Source organism: Triturus cristatus, chromosome 4_1 (assembly GCF_964204655.1).
Source record: "Triturus cristatus chromosome 4_1, aTriCri1.1, whole genome shotgun sequence".
Taxonomy (NCBI): domain Eukaryota; kingdom Metazoa; phylum Chordata; class Amphibia; order Caudata; family Salamandridae; genus Triturus; species Triturus cristatus.
This window is the reverse complement of record NC_140585.1, coordinates 46,329,835-46,350,709: the sequence shown is the minus strand read 5'-3', so window position 1 is coordinate 46,350,709 and position 20,875 is coordinate 46,329,835.

Here is a 20,875-nt window from a genome sequence, read left to right as displayed (position 1 = left end):
TATTGTTGCAGGAGATTTTAAACAGTGGTTAGACCCATTTACTGACAGACAATCTAAATGTAAATTTAATCCTGACAAATCTCACAAAGCATTTCAATCTGCCATTACCACTCGTCCATTATTTGATGTTTGGAAAACTTGTAATCCTGATTCTTTTGAATTCACGTTTGTCTCCAATGTTCACCATACTTGCTCCAGAATTGATTACATTTTGGTTAGTAAACCTCTACTTCCCTCCATCCAATCCTCAGAGACTGGCTCTATTTTTATTTCTGACCATGCTACTGTTTTTTCTTCATTTGACTTATCTCTGAACAATTCTAAAACTGGTCGATAGAAATTAATAGCTTTCTCCTTTCTGACAAATTAATCAACCTTCGGACACATCTGTTCCTAACACTTGGCCTCTTTTTGTGCATTCGCTATAGCATACGCAGCAAGGAGAAAAGAAACCAACCATGCCAAATATACTACTTAAAACATTAGAGCATACTTACTTTTCCTCTAAATCCTCTTCTGTACTTCATGAGTTAATCAAAGTCAGGTCTGCTCTTAATAACTTGCCACCGTTGTTGCCTGTAATATTCTCCTTAAAGTTAAATCTAAGTATCAAAGAGGACAAAACAAGGTGGGTATAATGATGGCCAATTTTGTTTTAATCAAATCTGAACGTAAAAATATTGGTCCCATTCTAAATGAACGTACCAACAAAACGTTATCTTGTGACACAGATATTTCTACCACTTTTCAAGAATATTACCAGTCATTGGACTCTGGCGTTCTGTTGGAATTAATTTAGGATCCTATCTGGCTGTTGTGTCCACTGCTGCCTTGTGCTCCTGCTGCCCTGAGGGTCTTTCCCCGCCGCCGCGTTCCCTTTCATCGGCGCGGCCGCAGAGCGAGAGGGACTACCAACCCCACGATCCCTTGCGGCAGGAAGCCGTTACTGACAGCACCTATTTGGCGCCAGGAGGCGTATAAATCGAGAGGTCACTCCTGGCCGAGCGGGCGTTCTGTTGGAATTAATTTGCGATCCTACCTGGCTGTTGTGTCCACTGCTGCTTTGTGCTCCTGCTGCCCTGAGGGTCTTTCCCTGCCGCCGCGTTCCCTTTCATCCGTGCGGCCGCAGAGCGGGAGGGACTACCAACCCCACGATCCCTTGCGGCAGGAAGCCGTTACTGACAACACCTATTTGGCGCCAGGAGGCGTATAAATTGAGAGGACACTCCCCGCGTCGCGGGACCACGGCGGGCGGCGCCGGGCTAAGCCCGGGCAAAGGGCGGGCCGTTGTGTGGCCGTTAGGAGGCCGGTGGAGGTCGGGTAGGGCCACCCCCCTTGATTTTTCGGAGGACGCAGAAATTGCAAGTCATTTTAAACGGACATAGTCAGTCAGACATGAGCTTTCATTGATTGATTGTTTAATGAGTTTTTATTCACAGGTCACTGGTTACATTTGCAGTGTAGTATTTATTCGTTATGCATAAGATATTTAACTCACTGTAGTATCTATTCATATTGTATTATCGTTCATTCTGCTCATTTAGTGATTTCCCTGTGCTGCTGATTATATTTGTAATTGCCATCAATTGCCTTTAAATGTGATTAAGTGTTCGTTATGGCAAAAGCTAAAATAACAATGGATAATTACTTAGTCAAAAGGGTCAATATGATTAATAGTGAAAGACGGAAGTCGTTAGGGAAGGAGACTCCTGTAGACAATCTAGAGCTATGTATAGACGTTAGTCCCCACACGCCTGCCATAGGGGATCCCTTAACTGAAGCTCCTTTAGGGGAAAATCCGATTCATCCCACTATGGACATCGAGGCTGATACCCTAAGTCAAGATTTATTGGAGTCCCCAAGAGACTCTGAACCCCTTTTATCCCCTCCGAAAAGAGCAGTTAGAAAATGCAGAAAGTCCCAACTTAAGAAGGGTAGTGTGTACCGTAAGCCACTACAAACCCAACTTCAGAGAATTGTCAAAACACAGACCCTTAATGAGGTCGAGAATTCTGCCCTCTCGGGGGTTATAGCCAAAATCCTCGAGGAAAAACTAGCGCTTATGATTAAGCCTCTCATAGATAAAATCGAAACGTTGTCAACCGAGGTATCGAGGCTGGGTGGTCTTTTAGACGAAATGAAACGGCCTAATATCTTGCCTAAGGCACTATCACAATCCGTTCATACCGCCCCGCAACCTTCCTTAGAGGGGGGGACCTCTATTGGTCCTATGAGATCACTACCACTAGTTGTTGGTGGTACTCAAACCAATACAGATCCACCTAGTAGCAAGGGGCCTAGAGTCACAGTACAAAAATCACACTGTGTTTATCTCCCACCAGCCTGTGAACCTTACGTGGTTATTTTGTCTAATGTTCCTCCACTTGACCCAGTAACCTCTAAATCTCCACATGAAACGCATGAATCACTCAAGAGGAAATCAGTTGCTTGGCTAAATAAAAACTGTGGCTTCCCTACTAATCTTTCAGACCAAATATTGTCCACTAGACGAGTTTTCTGGTTGGGCAATACTAGGAAAACATGTAAGGGGGATTGTGTTATAATACATTTTAGACACCCCCAACATGTGGCAACCACCCTCTTAAGGGCAGCCTCTCTTGTATTAGGAGAGAATACTGTGCGTGTACACTCTTTGGGCTATTTCTATAGACATCTAGATAGACCAACACAAAATACATCTAGGGAAAGACTCACTTGTACTAATAACCTAACAAAATTTGAAATCCCAATGGAGAATAGATATACAGTACTGAGTGAACTGGACGAAAATGACTGACTCCTAGAGGTTGCTAAAAATAAAACCGTAGTTCCACTACTGGTCACCCACCCAATGGAGACTTCTAAATGTAGTGAAATCCTTGGTCCAGAAGTTAAGGTAGTACCGTGGCTCTCAATTAAGCCATTGGATGGGCAGCCACACATAGCTGGGACCTTCGGAGATCGGTGGGAAGTGCAAGCTGTAGCTGGTTTAGACATATCATCGAAGCTAACTGTAGCACGGCTAGAGTCACTAGGCAATACAATTGATATTGCTGATCATAAAGTGGTAATAGATAGCTCTTCACTGGATGACACCGCTAGTGAAGATATTAGATTAAGGGAATCTCCTTTAAAGACAATTGATAATATTAGTTTACTGTCCTGGAATATTGCTGGCCTATCTAGGAACCTGAAGGACGTGGCATTATGTTCATTTATTGAAAAACATGATATTATCGTCTTCCAGGAAACCTGGATGGTAGAACCCCTCCACAGAGTAGGATATAAAACCTTCAGCTCTAAAGCAACTCCATCAAAAAGAGGAAGGGCATCCGGGGGGTTGGTCATCTGGGTTAAAGTTACCTTAGAAATAGAGGCCAGCCAGCTACCTATCCTCTGTCCTGACCTGTTAGGAATAAAAATTGTGACCAGAAAGAAAGGTGTAATATATTTAATAAACACATATAATAGACCACATCCATCTAATAGAGAATCAAAGGTGATAGAAATTCTGGATACCACTTTAGATGGTTATGGAGACAATGCACAGCTTTTAATCTGTGGAGATTTTAATTGTAAATACGAACCCATACAGGATTTAGAAGGATTGTTTGACGAACAAGACGCTGCTAGCAACATCATGCCCCTGGAGGCTTTAAGCTTTGCTAAAAGCACAATAGCTGCCACACAGATTTAAGATCATGTAACGGTCGCTTCCCCTCAGATAGTCCATCAGCTCCCACTTACTTTAAAGGAAGTCATAGGTCACACCTTGATTTCGTAATGGTCTCTCGAAATTTATGGAGTTCATTAATTGATTTTAAGATCGACTCCAGAATAGAGAGTGATCACTTTCCCCTCCAATTATGGTTAGACCCTGCTCTTTTCCTTCTTAGATTACCTATAGAAAGTCCATTAAACTCCCCGGTTGCAGAGATACAGATATCTAATAATAGGCGTGCTATAAAATGGTTTTATATTACGGGTAAAAAAGAAGCTCTGTCCAACATTTATAATAAATTCAGTGAAATTATTGGGAAACCACAAATGCCACTATTTTTGTTTCCTTCTTTTTTATAGACTTTACTCAAAAGAGGGGATAATGCGTCGACCAACTTCAAATGTAAATCAAGGACCACATTTGAAGTTGGTCGACGCATTATCCCCTCTTTTGAGTAAAGTCTATAAAAAAGAAGGAAACAAAAATACGGATTATGTAGAGCTAGAAAATCAGTGGTATAACCAAGATTGTAGGGTTGCAAAATCACAGTTGATCCGTATAGTAAAAAGTGGGAGCCAAAGTGACATAAAAAATGCAAGATTGGCCTATAAAAATACCTTGAATCAAGCTAAAAAGGTATGGGATAATAACCTATGGGAGGACTTACTGAGTGCAGCTAAGTTACATGATCAAAGTACGTTTTGGAATCTAATTGCCAAGGGAAATAAGAAAGGTAGATCACCAAAGTATATTTTTTTGGATGAATCGACCTGGTGTGATCACTTCTCCAAACTCTACTCGATTAGTAAGGACGATTTGTCCCTTGACAATGTAGATATTAATTTAGACAATAGTACTTCACCATTACATTTCAGTCTAGAAGAAACAGACCAGGCATTATTAGCTGTTAAAATAGGTAAAGCCCCCGGCCCCGATAAAATTCCGGGTGACTTACTAAAACATGATGTTAAAGTGTGGGGGCCATACATTAATTTTTTAATTAACTCAATTGTGGCCGGTACACCAATCCCAGAATCATGGAAAGGGGCAGAAATCATAACTATTTTTAAAAAGGGTGACCGCCATGATCCTAGCAATTACCGCCCTATTAGTTTAATTGATGTTTTACAAAAAATCTTTGCCAGACACATTTTAAACAGGATTTTAGATTGGACTGAGGAGACAAAGATATTGTCCAAATATCAAGCAGGTTTTAGATCAAAAATTAGTACAGTTGATCAGGTGTTTAGATTTATGTGCATCTGCTGGAAATACATAAAGATTAGGCGGGGTAGTCTCTATGTGGCATTTATGGACTTAAGGGCCGCCTTTGACCTCGTTCCCCGTAAGTTGTTGTGGTCAACATTAAAGAAGCTAACTGTTCCGTGTGAGCTACTTAACGAACTTATTAGACTACATTCAGGGAACTATGCTAAAATTAGATGGGGAAAGGCTGGAGAACTATCGAAAGCGATCCCTGTAGATAGAGGGGTGCGTCAAGGTTGCGTATTAGCACCCACATTGTTCTCACTGTATGTTAATGATATTCCAACATACTTGAGGAATTGTGCTCATGACTCCCCGAAATTAGATGGCGAAATAATCACCTCCTTACTTTTCGCAGACAATACTATTCTTATCTCCCAGACTCCGAGAGGTTTGCAAAATTTGGTTAATTCATTCCATAATTATTGTGTGGAAAAAGGGTTAGAAATTAACTCAACGAAAACCAAATATATGGCCATAAATCCAACAAAAACCTTTAGGAAAAACTTGCTTTTAGAGAACCGTACACTGGAACAGGTAGAAAGTTTTAATTATCTGGGTTTGTTGTTGGATAATAGATTGACCTGGCGAGGCCAGCTGAATAAAAGTTTGTTATCCCTCAAACAAAACTCACTTCCTATCTTAAAGGTACACGGAGCAAGTTATTCCAAAGCTATTTCACCAGCACTGGAGGTTTTCAAAGCTAAGGCTCAATCTGCAGCCCTTTACGGTGCCGAAATATGGGGTTATTGTAATCTCACCAAATTCGGGTTGATTGAAAACAACTTTGTGCGTAGTCTACTTAAAATACCGACTCACACTCCTGTTGTCCCTTTGTTTTTGGACATCAATCTCAAAAGAACAGAGCATTTAGCCCTATTAAGACCACTATTGTATTGGATCAGGGTATGGTCAACCCCTGAGCTGAGAGATTACAAGGCTGGTCTGATTGAATTAATCAAGTTGGATGTGCACCTGAAAACCCCATGGCTGAAGTATATATATACGTGGCTTAAGAGACTAGGGCTCTTAAACTTTTGGGAGGAGCCCCACATTTTGACCCAGTTTTCCAAAAAACTCCTTAAGGATACCTTTTGGTCCTATGTTAATGGTGAAATAATTCTGGGATCCTCTGTCCCAGAATTTCCTAAATGTAAAAGATTCACCTAACTTCGAGGAATTTATGGACGAGATTGCTCCTCCTTTAGTAAAATCACTTTACTTACAATTCAGGTATGGGGTCTTACTGATAAATACCTACACATGCAGGTGGGCTGGGGAAAATGGTTCGGATGCATGTACTATGTGTTCTCTTGGGGCTAGGGAAGATATTACCCACATACTTTTCTTTTGCCCGGCTTATAAGAAACCGAGGTCCTGTTGGATTAAACCCCTTTGTAAAAATATGGGGGTCGAGTCATATAAAATAGCGGAGCGCATTTTAAAATCTAACTCCTCTCAAGTCATGGTATATGGTATAAGAAGATTTTTATTTAATGTGTATATCATTAGGACACGTTCTGGTTTTAAGCTGTAATAGCAGAGGGAGGAAATTATGGATTACCCTTGCTTACAGTTTACTCTATTAAGTCTACCTCAGGTTTTTTGTACTATTCATTTTAAGAAATCTGGCTTTTTTAATTAACTTAATATTCTTATTTATATTTTACCTGGTATTGCTAAATCATGGAGATATAATCACCCTTTATCTATTGTATGAAAATTGTACATTATGACCTGTATGTATTTGTTGTTTATGTTTATTGGCTTTTATGGCTATATAGCCGAAATAAAGTATTGACTGACTGACTGACTGACTGACTCTGATGACACTAACCCCTCAGAACAACATTTGCACACCTTTTTTAGTGGCCGACCTAATCCCCCTTCTTTACCTGATAAATTTTCTCTATGAGAACTTGAGGTAACTCTCCAGAAAATAATGGATGCCATCAGATCCTTAAAAAAATCCAAGGCCCTTGGTCCTGATGGCCTTTATATTGAATTATTTTCTGCCTTCTCCATTTATGCCCCTGGATTACTTTAACTTCTCAACTCTTTTCTTGCAGAATCTAAGTCCACTGGTTCCTTTCTAGAAGCCTTGGTAGTTCTTATTCCCAAACCTGATCAAGATCACAACCTTTGTAAAAATTATCGTCTTATTTCATAGATCAATTATGATAGCAAAATATTTGCCAAAATCCTTGCGTCTCGTCTTGAGACTATTGTTCCATTATTGGTCAACACCTATCAATCTGGTTTTGTTGAGGGCAGACTGGCTACTGATAATGCTAGAATGTTGTCTAATGTTATTGCTTTTGGTAAAAAACATCAATCTCTTCTAGCTGCATTGTCTCTCGGTGCCGAAAAGGCCTTTGATCGTTTTAACAGGCAATTTATGTTTACTACTCTTTGATGGTATGGTTTTGGCCCTAATTTCATTTCATTTGTAAATTATTATACTATGCTCCATGTGCTAGTATTTTTGTTAATAATAATTTTCCCCAATATTTTCAGTTATATAGAGGTACTCGGCAGGGTTGTCCTCTTTAAGCTCTGCTAATTGTCTTATGTTTAGAACCTTTCCTTGAACGCATCTGTGTTAACCCACTCATCTCAGGTTTTGTACATAATTCCACTGAAACTAAACTGTCGGCTTATGCTGATGATATTTTGGTTTATATGTCCAATGTCCTCTCCTCCTTATCTCCCTTTTTACACGAAATTCATTTATACTATAACATTTCTGGATATAAACGGAACTTCTCCAAAACTGAAATATTGCCCTTAAATTCTCCATGTTACCAATATATGTTTGCTAATACTAATTTTACTTGGTGCCCTACAAAAATAAAAAATCTTGGAATTTGGTTTTCCTCTTCTGTTCCAACACAATTAGTTGGACGATTAATGCCTTAACAATAAAACAAAAAAAATAACTTTCCTCGTGGTCTCCTCTCCACTTATCATGGTGGGGAAGGTTGGATACTATTAGGATGATGATTGTTCCATGTGTCCTTTATACATTGTCTATGTTACCTTTTAAGATTCTCCTTTCTTATTTCTCTCAAATTAAATCCCTCCGCACTAAATTTCTATGCAATAATAAACATTCTCATATTGCTTTGACTAAACTCAAACATCCCAAGAATAAGGGTGGTGTCGTTTTACTGATTTTAAATTATATCACTCTGCATTTTTAATTAGACAATTTTTTGCTCTAACCAATGAATGGATTGTATTTGGACGCTGTGAGAAGCTGGCCTGGAATATGATGTCCACTAATGTAAGTGGGCACCTTGCACCAGTCCAGGCAAACCTTATGGTGATTAAGAGCTCTCAGATAACCTTAGAAAGCTATCCAAGTGGTAGCTGTGGAGAGCAGCCTTCAGGCTTAGTCTTGAAGGAGTGTAAAGCAGCTTGTTTTACCAGAATGCAATCTTGTAGTATAGATTAAATTAAAAGAGAACCACACAGTAGTTATAAAAATATGCAATTATCATATAACACTATCTAGTAAGTTACAGTATCTCCCACATGGACATAGACACAAAGCACACAATACTTTTCGCAAATAAATCACAGTAAATAGCACTAATACACAGCAGGCCCCATGGAGGGACCAAACCGTATACTAAGAAGGTGGTATAAGAACCACGACTTGAGACAGGACAATATCAAGAGGACGTAGAATTGCTGGGACCCCAAGAAACCACCAAAGGTGAGTAGATAGGGACCCCCACGGAGTGCGTGTGCAGTGTTTGAACATAACCGCGTGCTCTGTACAAGTCTATGTGCAAGTCGTGGTTGAAAATTTAAAGTTTAGGGACCCTTCCAAGTGAACCCTGAAGAAACCCCATGGAAGACAGAAGGATGGGGAGCCACGTCACCCATGGATATCGAAGTACCTAAGTTACCTATCCCAGGGAAGCCGTGTGTATGGTGTGAAATGGTGTCAGAAACCGGCGTCGAACCCAATAAAGGACTTCAGGAAAGTGCCGCTGCTGGAAGAAGAGAAAGTGTCTGTAGGAATCCAAATGTGGATTCTTGTTGAAGAGTACCTGAAAGCAGAGGGGAGAGAGCCTGGGTCACTTGAGAGTGACCAGGGGCTTGGTAGACGAATACCCACTGATGTCGGGTGCTTCAGGATAGTTGATAGTGACCTTGACTCTGCAGCTGCGGGGACCAGGCAACACTGAGGATGACCAGGAGCTGGATATCAGCTGCCCCATGAAGGATGTCAAGTGCTGAGGGGTCGGTGTCTGGCGGGAGCACCAACAAGCCTTGGCAAAGGCCACCTATGCAGGAGGTCAAGAAAGTGTACAGTTCGGACCAGCAAGGTCCAGGAGACTCACCACAAGCAGGGGAGTCAGGGCAGGTGCTAAGCACTCAGGGGAGCCCAGGACAATCAAAGGTGACCCTCAAATGGACCCACAGGCCAATGGCACATGAGTAGCGAGAGGACCTCAAGCAGCTCACCAAAAGAGGCAGGCCACGATGCACATGATGCAGTGTGCCCAAAGGTTCTGGCCACAGAAGGTGCTCGGGGTTGGAACTACTTGGAGCCCGAAGATCTTCTTGCAAAGATGTCAACAAGCATTTGCAACTGCAAAGGTGATGCGGTACCCGGGGGTTCAGTTATTGCAACCCCCACTCAAGCTGCTGGCCTCAAACATGGTCAGAGGGGAGAGCAGGCCTCAGGGGCTGAGGAAAATAACCACCTGAGTTGCAGAGCCCACAGAGTCCGGAGGCGCTCGGGATCTGCAGACCAGTCATCTTCGTTGCAGTGCCTGCGAACGCAGGGGAGTGACTCCTTCACTCTAAGGGAGAATACTTCAGTTTTCCTTGATGCTTCACAGGACTTGTAAGGTTCCTGGAGGATGCACTGGCACAGATGATGTAGCAGACTGAAAGGGAGAAGAAGTCAGGCCCAAATGAAGTCCAGCAAAGTCCAGAGTGACTTGACGGTAGCAGTGCAGTGGTTTAAATTCTGAATCTTGTCCACGACGAATCTAAGGTCCTACAGCCAGGTAAGCCCTTAAGTACCCATGGGAGAGTGTTGGAAAGATTCAGGGGACCCTCCCAGGAGAGAGTCTGGAGGTTACTCCCATGTCTTTTGTCCAGTTTTGTGCCAGAGCGGGAGCCAACGGCTCCCAGGACTGGTTTGAACTGGACTATGCACAGGGACACCAAATGTGCCCCTCATAGAGACTTTCAGGCACTGGCAAGCACACCCACCCAGTCCTAATACATGAAATCCTGTCTGGGAGGTGGTCTTGCCTCCCTGTGACAGGATGCCTATTTTTCTGCCTTTCCCTGCTCGAGCTGTGCTCAGCAGCAGGAGGGCAGAAATGTGTCTCTGGTCGGCAGCAACCATTTTGTGCTGTCTGGGACTAGAAGGCTGGTACCGGGAGCACCAGGAGCCCAACAGAGCCCGGGTCCGGTGCTTGGAATCATACCTCCCACACCATTAATGGTGTGGGAGGCATGATTCCAACATATTTGATACCAAACATGATAGGATTTGTTGCAGACGTTTTCGAGATGGTCATCGCAACGCATATAGCAGGGACTGACAAGGGTACCCCAGAATGCAATCTGGGGTGTACCTAAGAACAAAACACAACAGTTTAGGGAGAAAGCAGATAGGCAGGGGTCCTGATTAGCAGGATCCCAGTCAGACTAGTCAAAACACAGTTTAGTACCAGGCAAAAAGTCGGGGTACCCATGAAGAAGGATCCTACTTTCCTACAAACGCTCTTTATTAAAGGATTTCTTATTTGAACATGTAATTTATATGTCTAACTGCACCTTTCTATCAAATAATCCTATACTGAAGTACTCCCAACACTTGTTACACAATATATTTTCTGCAGGTTTCGACTCTCATCAACGTTTATTTGCCTCCTCTATTTGGTAAAACAAATTAATCAAATTTCGGCGTAAGTCATTCTAATATAAACACTGGAATGAGAAGGGTATGATGCTTATTGATCAGCGTGTCCAACATAGCACTGTTATTCCCTTCTCCCAATTGCAATCAGATTATAATTGACCAAGTTCGATTTGTTATGAATATCTTTTAATATCGTCTTCTTTGCAGTCTTACTTAACAACTAATAACTTTCCCTCAGCCACCCTACCACTTACTCCTTTACACTGTTACACAACATATCTTGAGACTCTTTACCCAAAGCTGCATTTCTCTGTAAGATATTATTATCACCCATCCCTGAAAGATCCAAAACACCCATTGAGCTAATGTGGGATGTTGATTTATCCATTTCACTGCCTACCCCTGCTTGGGATACATTTTGGCTTAAATTATTTAAAACATCCAAAGTATTACACAATCTTTCTATTTTATTTATAACAGAGCTCTCATTAATCCTGAATGTATATCCAAGTTCTCTCCCACCTCCTCTCCTTTATGCTGGTCTTCTTATTGCTTCACAGGGACTTTAATTCACTTATTATATTATTGTTCTAATGTGTTGACATTTTGGGAATCTATTTGGGCAAAATGTCTAGAAATATTTCAATGTAGTATTCCATTATCAAAGCAAAATGTTTTCCTCTGAACTGCTTCACCTGATTTTGACAATATTTCTCCTAAACCTATGTTATTTGGTCTTTGTATTGCTCTTGCATTTAAAGTAATTCTCTCTAGTTGGAAAGACACCTCAAAATTCTCCTCTTCTTCTTTCCTCCCTTTCACGTTTCATAGTTAAAGAGCATAATAAGTACATATTTAACGACTGGTGTTGCTTGTTTTAACTCTCTAAATGATTTCACCATTTTGTTTTTCTACTGTTTGTTATTTAATATTGATACTGTATTGCTGTTATTACTGTTCTTTTCTCCAAAACTTCAATAAAAATTATTAAACACAAAAACAAAATAACACATCATTCCTGGAAGACGCCCTCACCTTAGTTCTACAAATTCACTCTCACAAGGTCTAGAACATGGGTAACCTTAACTTTTGGATTAATTCAAAAGCAAATCAACAAGTATTTAGTTTTGAGGAAAACATGGAGCTTTTAGGCTTCCCCCAATTGGTGCACACATCCACATATATAGCTGGACATCACGTCCACATATACTTTGGTTACACTCAAAATCATCAGGTATTTCCAGTGGAGGACAACAAATATGGTCAACAAATGATTTAACAACCTGACAAAATTAAAAAAGAATTTAATTTAATTTTGAACTGCCATGGGGAAGAACCAACTTCACATATCAGATAATCATGGGTGTCCATAGGAGGGGTCAAAAGGGGGGCGCTTGCCCCCCCTGATCACTCGCCACTGTGTCACTCACTGGCTGCCTGACAGAGGCAGGTGGTTGTCTGGTGGATTTACACAATGCAGCACAGCATAACACTAAAGCTGCCGTAGCACTTCTCGTCTAGTAGTATGGAGCCATTGTGCCAAAAACAGTCCGGGTCACCAGTGGTAGCCTACTGTCATTGGTAGCTGAGCACTACACTACCAATGACAGTCTCCTGACTCCAGAGTCGGACAATTCATGGTCCGACCTCTGCTCTGTCACCTCCAGTTGCACTCCCACGACCCCAAGCGTAGTGTGCAGGCTTGTGCCTCTGACAGAAGAGTTCAGACAGAGTAAGAAGCAGCATGTGCTATGTGCTGCAGCTGCACTCTGCACAACAAGTCCCCTGTTCAGTTCACTTACAGGCTCATGTCGCTTTTGGGCCGAGAGGGGTGCAGCACAGACCACAGACTAGCTTGTTGGTGTGGAAAAGGCCGCTTTATTGAAAACAGGTACACTTCACATCAAGTATTCCTTGGCCTGCGCCGTACAAAACTAAGCCTCGCTAAATATTATCCTCCTACCTTTCCCCCCTCCCCCTCCCCTAAAATTGTTCCCCCTTCCAAGACATTTATAAACCCACAAACTTGCCACTTTTAAACCTGTCTTCACCTAACTAACTAAGTACACTCCCTATGCTCTTTCCCCTTCCTACATGCTCCCAGAGTGACCTTCCCAACCAATAAACAGTAACTGCAAACCGTTGTACCCACCATTACCCAGGACAAAACCGCCCCCAAAAACCTTCTGCGCCACACCAGCACCTGCTTTCAGCGACAACCAATTTACATGTCCCCCCCCCTCCCCCCCCCCAGTGCACCTGATCCCAACAAAACCACCCCCGGGAAGAAAAAACCTCAGAAAAAACACCTGACCCAAAACCCCCCGCCCAGAAAAAAAACCCTGCCCTGGGGAGGGAGGGTGGGAAAATTCGCCTGCTATGCCCCCAGTCCGGCTGTCGTGTCACCACCACTAAAATGGTGGTCGGTGACGCGACATGGCTGGTTATATTGATGCCAGCCCAAAAGTAGCCCAACCACCAGCCCAACCAGCCCAAAAATAGCCCAGGGCAGCCCAACAAGCCCAACTGGGCTCCGGCTGCCCCCCCCGGCCCAAAAGCCCTATTTGGCCCCTGGCCGACCTGCTGCATGTAATCCATTATCTGAGCTGTATGTCATAATTTGCTGCCTCAGGCATTTAGCAATTTGGAAATTAAGCTAATAGGAGCTGTGCTCGAGCAGATCACCAGGACATGATGTTTCATTTCAGTGTGTGGCACATAGCTATTATGGCTCCTAATTTAAACTGCGTGATACTGATAAGATAGAGTGAGAAAGAAAGAAGAAGAGAGAAATATGGAGAGAAAGAGAAAGATTATAAAGCAAGACATCGAAGGGTGAGAGAGAGCAAGCGAGAGAAAGGAAAAGTAAAATGGATAGAGCAAAAGAGAGACAAACTAGCATGGATGGAAAAGAAAGATGGGGAGAGAGAAGGAGCACATAATGGAAAAAATAAGAGACAAAATAAAATGAGATAGCAAGAAAGAACGAGGGAGGAACACAGTGAGACTCGGTGGCTAAAGAAAGAGCAAGGCACAAAAAGCAGGAAAGAGCAATTAAGAAAAAGAGAAACCGTCGAGAAGTGATACAAGCATGACGTGGCCAGCATTTGCCTCGCAATAGTAGTACTTCTTTACTTTTTTTGTACTGTCAGCTTTTTTTGAAGGAGGTTACCTCAGGTTGGGCAGTTTATAAATGATAGCCTGCGCTGTTGAGAAGCAGTGAAAAACGAGGGAGAGCACTCAGAAAAATGGGGCAAAGGAAAAAGTAAGCACAGTTTTTCACAGCCAGTTTATCTTGGGACACAAGGACCATTCATATCTATGCCTTTCATTAAATATAAAGACTTCCATGAAAGTGCACACAATCATGTTTCATCATCTTGGCATAAAAACGCACAACTCCCTTTTTGGCGATCAGAAAGAAACCGGAAACAAGTATTATTTGCCAAATAGCGCTGTGGAAAGGTGAGTTAAAGAAAATTGGAAAAAAGAATTTCTAATTTTATCTACTATCTTTTTTTGTGGCACACATGACATTGCTTTACGTGGGAAAAGAAAGTTCAACCGGAAACGTGCAAAGTCTGTGGCATTTTCACATAAATGCCCCAGTTAATGCACGTTCAAGTTGAACATGAATTGATTACAGTACGTGAAGGAACATTAATAGAAGATCTAGTTTCCTTAGTCAATATGTCAAATAGACTTTCAACCATTGCTGATGAAAGTGCTGACATGTCCGTAAAAGAACAGATGTCACTTGGAGTACGTTTTGTAGATACAAGTAGCACCGTAGCTGCATCAAAGAAGAGTTCCTTGGATTTGCAACCTTAAAAGAAATGGAAGCTATCTCAATTATAAATATGATTATGGATACATGTTCTGAATTTGGATAAAACGTTGTGGGCACGGGTATGATGGATGCTCTACAATGGCAAGAAAGGAAGGTGGCGTTCAAGCCACAATAAAGAGAAGATATTCTAAAGCTGCTTTTGCTCGCTGTGCTGCACAAAAACTTAATTTGGTTGTTAATGACCTGAATGCTGTTCCTGATATACGGAATTGTATTGGCACAGTGAAAACTATCATCAAGTTTTTTCGTGAGAGTCAAAAAAGAAGATCTCTTGTTCCCAATGTGCCTTTTGCTGGTTGAGATATGATGGACAGCAAAATACAAGAGCTTCAGAATTTTTAGCTCAAACTTTGTAGATATTTTTAAGCAATTAAGCTTACTGGTGACTACAACATCAGGGAGAACACAGAATTTCAAATTACTCATCAAGATTGGAATCTGTAAACCTGGCTCTCCAAGCTGTTCAGCTTGAAATCCTCAGGGTTTTTAATCACGTGCAAGACCTTCTGACTGTGTTCTCGGATCACAGACAAAAATCGGAAGAGCAATATAAGAACATTTTTATAAATGTTCAAACAATGGCAGAAAAATGTAACATTGAACTTCGTGTTCCCAGACTGTGTGGCTGGCAAGTATTTCATTCTAAATTTGGTTCCTCTTCTGTGGAAAAAAACTATTGCTAGTCTATCCATGTGCCATACATGGACCTTATCATCGCATCATTAGAAAGCTGGTTTGGCAATGGAAACCTGAACAATTTCAGTCTGTTCTCTCTTTACCCAAAATACATGGCAAAAATAACACATGAGCAATACAAATGCCAGATTGCAAACATCAGAGAAATTTACGACAGTGAAAACTTGGAAGCCAAGGCAGGCACATGGTTTCAGATCTGTTCAACAAAGGATGAGCAGTTTGACTATGGATTTCTGGATTTGCTAAACCATGCAGATTTATTTCCGTCAGTCCAGCAAGCAATTCTAATCGCTCTCACATTACCAGTGACCACTTGCACAGTGGAAAGGTCTTTCAACACAATGAGAAGAGTGAAAACCTGGTTGAGGTCAACAATGGCAGAGGATCAATTATCGTGTTTGTGCATAATGAGCAGATATCGAGCAAAAATTGATGAAAACGAACAACAGCTGATTGAAAAAGTAATTGATAAAGTTGCACAAGACTACAGATGTTTACATTTTCTTTTTCGAGATCACTAACCAGTGAACAAAAACTGTATAAAACTACCCATTGAAAAATGTGATTGTTAAATTTGAGCAAGCGTGTATATGTTTTCAGTTCCTTACCTGTAACAGTTATCCAGCTTAAGTTTATATGTTTTATTTTCCAATTTGGATGAGAACGGTTGTTATTTTATTTAAGTTAATATATTTAATTTTATTTATTTTGATATATTTAAGTTACTACATTTTCAAAAAAAATACATTTGTCATATATTTTAATTGTCCTTCGTTTGTGCATGTTAACACCAAATGCGGATTCTACCGGCCATATTTACAACAATGTAACACAGCGCGGTGCTGCAAGCCATTTGGCTGCGCAACACTGCGTTACTTTCGGAGCAAAAGGGCATGTCATATTTACAACAATATGATGTATCTCTCAGCTCTCCCTTACGCTGGTGCACAATTGGCTGCCATGCACCAACGCAGGCGCTGATTGCAGGGATGATTGTTTTTGTGCAGGAAGGGACACCTTCCAGTGGAAAAACAATCAAGAGAAGTGTTTTCCTCTTTCTATGTGTGCTGCAGGATGCAGTATGCATAGAAAGAGGAAAAAACGAGGAGAAATAAAAGTATTTCTCCTTGTTGCGCCTCTTTAGGATTATGACATATTCCCAGGTTTACGAAACGTTGTAAATCTGGGAATGCGGCAGAATCCATGGGTGTTGTGTGGAACACCCACAGCAACACCCATAGAACGCCCCTTTCACGCAAAGTGCTGAGTGAAAAGGGGCCGTATTTAGAAGGTCACGAAAAGCAATGCAGGGTGGCTTTATGTGTCCCTGTAAATATGGAGCACCACACTGCGCCGCCGGTGCGTCGCAAAAAGTGACGCACCAGCAGCGCAAGGGGCTTGTAAATATGCCCCTACATGTTTATTTTTATAATTCAGTAATAGTGCCTTGATCATGTGTGTATGACTAATGTGGTGCATTCAATAGTAGTAACATAAAAACAGATTAGAAATTGATAATCAGACAATGGCAGCTTGATCCTTCCTGTAAGCTTTTGCATCAGGTTTCTCAACTCTTTGCATGCCTGAGCTTTTTCACTCTTGGCCAAGAGCCGCTCCTGCCTGCAGCTCTGCTTTTTTCTTTGCCACCTGCTAGAAGGTGTGATATCCACCAAAGGCTACAAAAGAAAGAAGTGGCTGTGGCACAACAAACCTATGGCGTAAGGGAACATGTGCGGCCTGCTTCATGCACCCCATGGCTCCTCCTGTGCCCCTGTGTTTCTTGTGCCCCACCTGGCACACATCATGTCGATGGATGGATGATGTTAAACTTATGCTCCCCCTGTAACAATTTCAGTGGACGCCAATGCGTCAATGTCTACCACATACATTTCCAGATGCGTGCAGACAACACCCAGACCTTACTCTGGGTAGTGAGGGACTTTGTTGATTAGTGTAACATGAATAAAGGCCTATAACACATTTTCATTCATGAAGAAAAGCAGCCTATACCTGAAGGGGGGAAAACAGAGGGTCTTATCTTTGAATTGATGTTAACACCAACTCATTACTACCATTCACAAGTACAAGACACAATAGAGACCAATCTAGCAATCTTGTGTGATACTGTTGTTCCCCAGATAAATTCTGAGATTAAAAACATAAATCAACAATTTTCCGTGCTGAAGAAATGTTGACCACTTCTACAGGCCAAACATTTCATTTAACTTACACAAGTTTAAAGATGGCGCCACTGCAGCTCCATCCGTGTGTGCCTATTTAATTCACAAATACAAAAATTGCAAAGGATCGAGGCAATCAGTTGAAAGGCAGTGTGTGCTTAAAGAAACATGAGAATGTCACCACTCTGATATCCATCTCCTTAACTGCAGTACAGTGCATGACGCCTAAGCCTCCTATAGAAAACATCTACTCTACCTCCAAAATCTGCACTTACACTGTCATAATATGAAGAATCTCTGCCAATATAGTCTATCTCAAGATCAGGAAAGACCTAAAGGGTTCTTAACTTAAAAATGCCTTCATCAGTGACTTAAGGCAACCACCCACCCAGGAAGTCTGTCTAGACTCCCACCCTCATCTAGCACTCTGGACTGGCTGTAAAGCAACATGTTCAGAGTTATACAAAACTCCATAAATAAATAAACAAGGGCATGATTGAGAGTTTTGCGGACAGGTAACTACATTACCAACAGGAAGGATATCTATGGCATTTGCAATACGAGGGATGGGATATCTGTCAAGTTTGTGATGGAGTGTCTGTCCGCCAAACTATAAATCAGGTCCTAAACGTTGACCTGCATCCTTTACCAAACCTTGTACTTGCAGTTACGCTATATAGTTTTTGTGCTCTTCCAGTGATACGAAGCGGGTTCCACCTGTATGTCTCGAGTATTCTTCCTCATTCCTTACCAGAAGGGTCTATGCATTATTACAGTATGAATACAGCTGCTTGTAACTTCTGAGTACTGAAAGACTACTGGTTGGTAGGAAATATCCCATAAACAGTGTCCAAGGGCCGCGTGTACTAAAAATGGATCAGGTAAAAGTGGTCAGAATTTGCGCATCAACTTTTATCAAATGGATTTATATTTTGTGAAGTGGCCTATATAAAAATAGGTCGGTTCACAAAATATAAAAACAAATGGGTCGCAATTCAACCTACCTCTTTAAATATTAAGGAGGTAGGTCACAAATTCTGCCCCTTACGATTGGCTACAATCCTAGGCATGGTGACCTGCTGGGGTCAGCAGACCACCATGTTGGTGATTGCTTTTAAATAAAGCATTCTTATTATTATTGTTTTAAATGGATGAGTTCAAAAAACAAAAAGTTTTACAAACATTTTTAAGAGCAGACAGTGGTTACTTTGGCTACTGCGGGCTCCCAAAAATGTATTTATTCATATTCACAAAAGGGAAGTGAATGTTTTGTGAATGTTTTGCGACTGAAATTTAGGTTGCAAAACATTTATACATACAGTAAGGAATCGGTATTTGGATGATACGCCCTTAACAGATACTGATTCCTTATGGTTTAATAAGCCGATTTAACAATTTAGCAAATATTTTCTGAATCATTAAATTGGTTCAGTTCAATTCAAAAACGTTTTAGCGGTTGCAAACAAAGTAAATACCCTTTGAAGATGAAGCCCTAACTTCTTAGGTATTTATATATCAGTGTATGCTGGCGGGTCTATTCACAAAGATAACTTACACTTACGAGTAATTTACACATGTAATTAACACTTACACTTTTCGGTCATTTCAGTGTTTCAGGCTAGTCACAAAATCTGATTGCTCCTCAAAAGTGTAGATATGTATGAACCCCATTGCAAAATAGCTTATTCCTTAAGAGTGCTATATGAGGTAATACATGCCTGCTCAGCATAGAATACATTTTTCCCAAAACATCGACACAGAGATTGACAACTTTCAAGATGAATATTGAACACCAAGGTGTAATAGAAAGTTGCACCTCATCAATGAATAATCCCTTATTTCTCAGGATGAAACCAGATCATTCATATCATCTAGTATTAGACTGCGGACACTTAAAACAAAGTTACTCGCACATTTGTGGTACAAAATGCATGCAGAGCAGCACTCATGAAGAACATGGTGCTTAAAAAATACAAAACAACACTAGTTATCTTGAATGGATGTTTTCTGCCAAAATATAACGCCTGGAAGTAGATAGTTGACCGCATTCAGTGCGCTGGGTTCTTAGTTACACTTCAGACGATTACGACAAGGGTATAAGAATAACCCTGGGTTGTTTTCAGCCAGGGTAACAGAACTTCTACAAAAGTTTGGTGACCAAGCATTGTCCTATGTAAATGACATATTTGATGGATGATGGCCTGTCTGGACTCCGGTACTGACCCTAAAGTCTGTCACCAGAGCAAGCGTGTAATGAATGTGCTTTCCTCTAAAAGGACACACCCAAACCCTGCACTCCCACTCTGGAGGCAAATATACCACTGCACCTTTAAATAATATACACTTTGAGCAGCACTACCTAAAGATGAGGAAAAGGACGCAGCACTCCCTTTAGGCGAAGCAAGAACACAAATTCAGGTGCATTAAAAATAACATGACACACCCAAACCCTGCACTGCCACTCTGGAGGCAAATATACCATCGCAACCCTAAATAATATACACTTTGAGCAGCAACCCCTAAAGATGAGGAAAAGGACGCAGCACTCCCTTTAGGCGAAGCAAGAACACAAATTCAGGTGCATTAAAAATAACATGACACACCCAAACCCTGCACTGCCACTCTGGAGGCAAATATACCATCGCAACCCTAAATAATATACACTTTGAGCAGCAACCCCTAAAGATGAGGAAAAGGACGCAGCACTCCCTTTAGGCGAGGCAAGAAAACAAATTCAGGTGCATTTAAAATAACACACACAAGTTTATTAATGCAATATTTCAGAAAGGTAGGCCAAATATATCAGTAAATACAGACTCACAAATATCAAGTGAACAATTAAATGAACAATTGAAATAAAATGGAGTATATACAAGTAGCAAAGAGTGGAAAATATTTACAAAATGGTTAGAAACACCTCACCAATTGAATTTGCATCATCCTTGCCAACTCAAACTGGGGAAGCCCTTCAACAGCCCAGAAAGGAGTTCAATCAGGACTCAAGTTCCGTCACCTCCACAGCAATACGTCTATTCTGTGGTGAACTTCCACCTTTCCCATACCATTACTAAACGTGAGGCGAAGCTTCTAGAAAACCAAGCCCCCTTTTCATTAGAAAAAAAATGAGCTGGCTGTACCAGTCTGCGTTAAGGCCAAGACGGAGGCTGGCCAAGCTCCCGTATTTTGACTCCGAGGCAGTGTTGTACATTCTCACATCTTCCAGCCTCTATCTTGACGAAGCTCCCACAAGGCCTTCCAGAGTACAT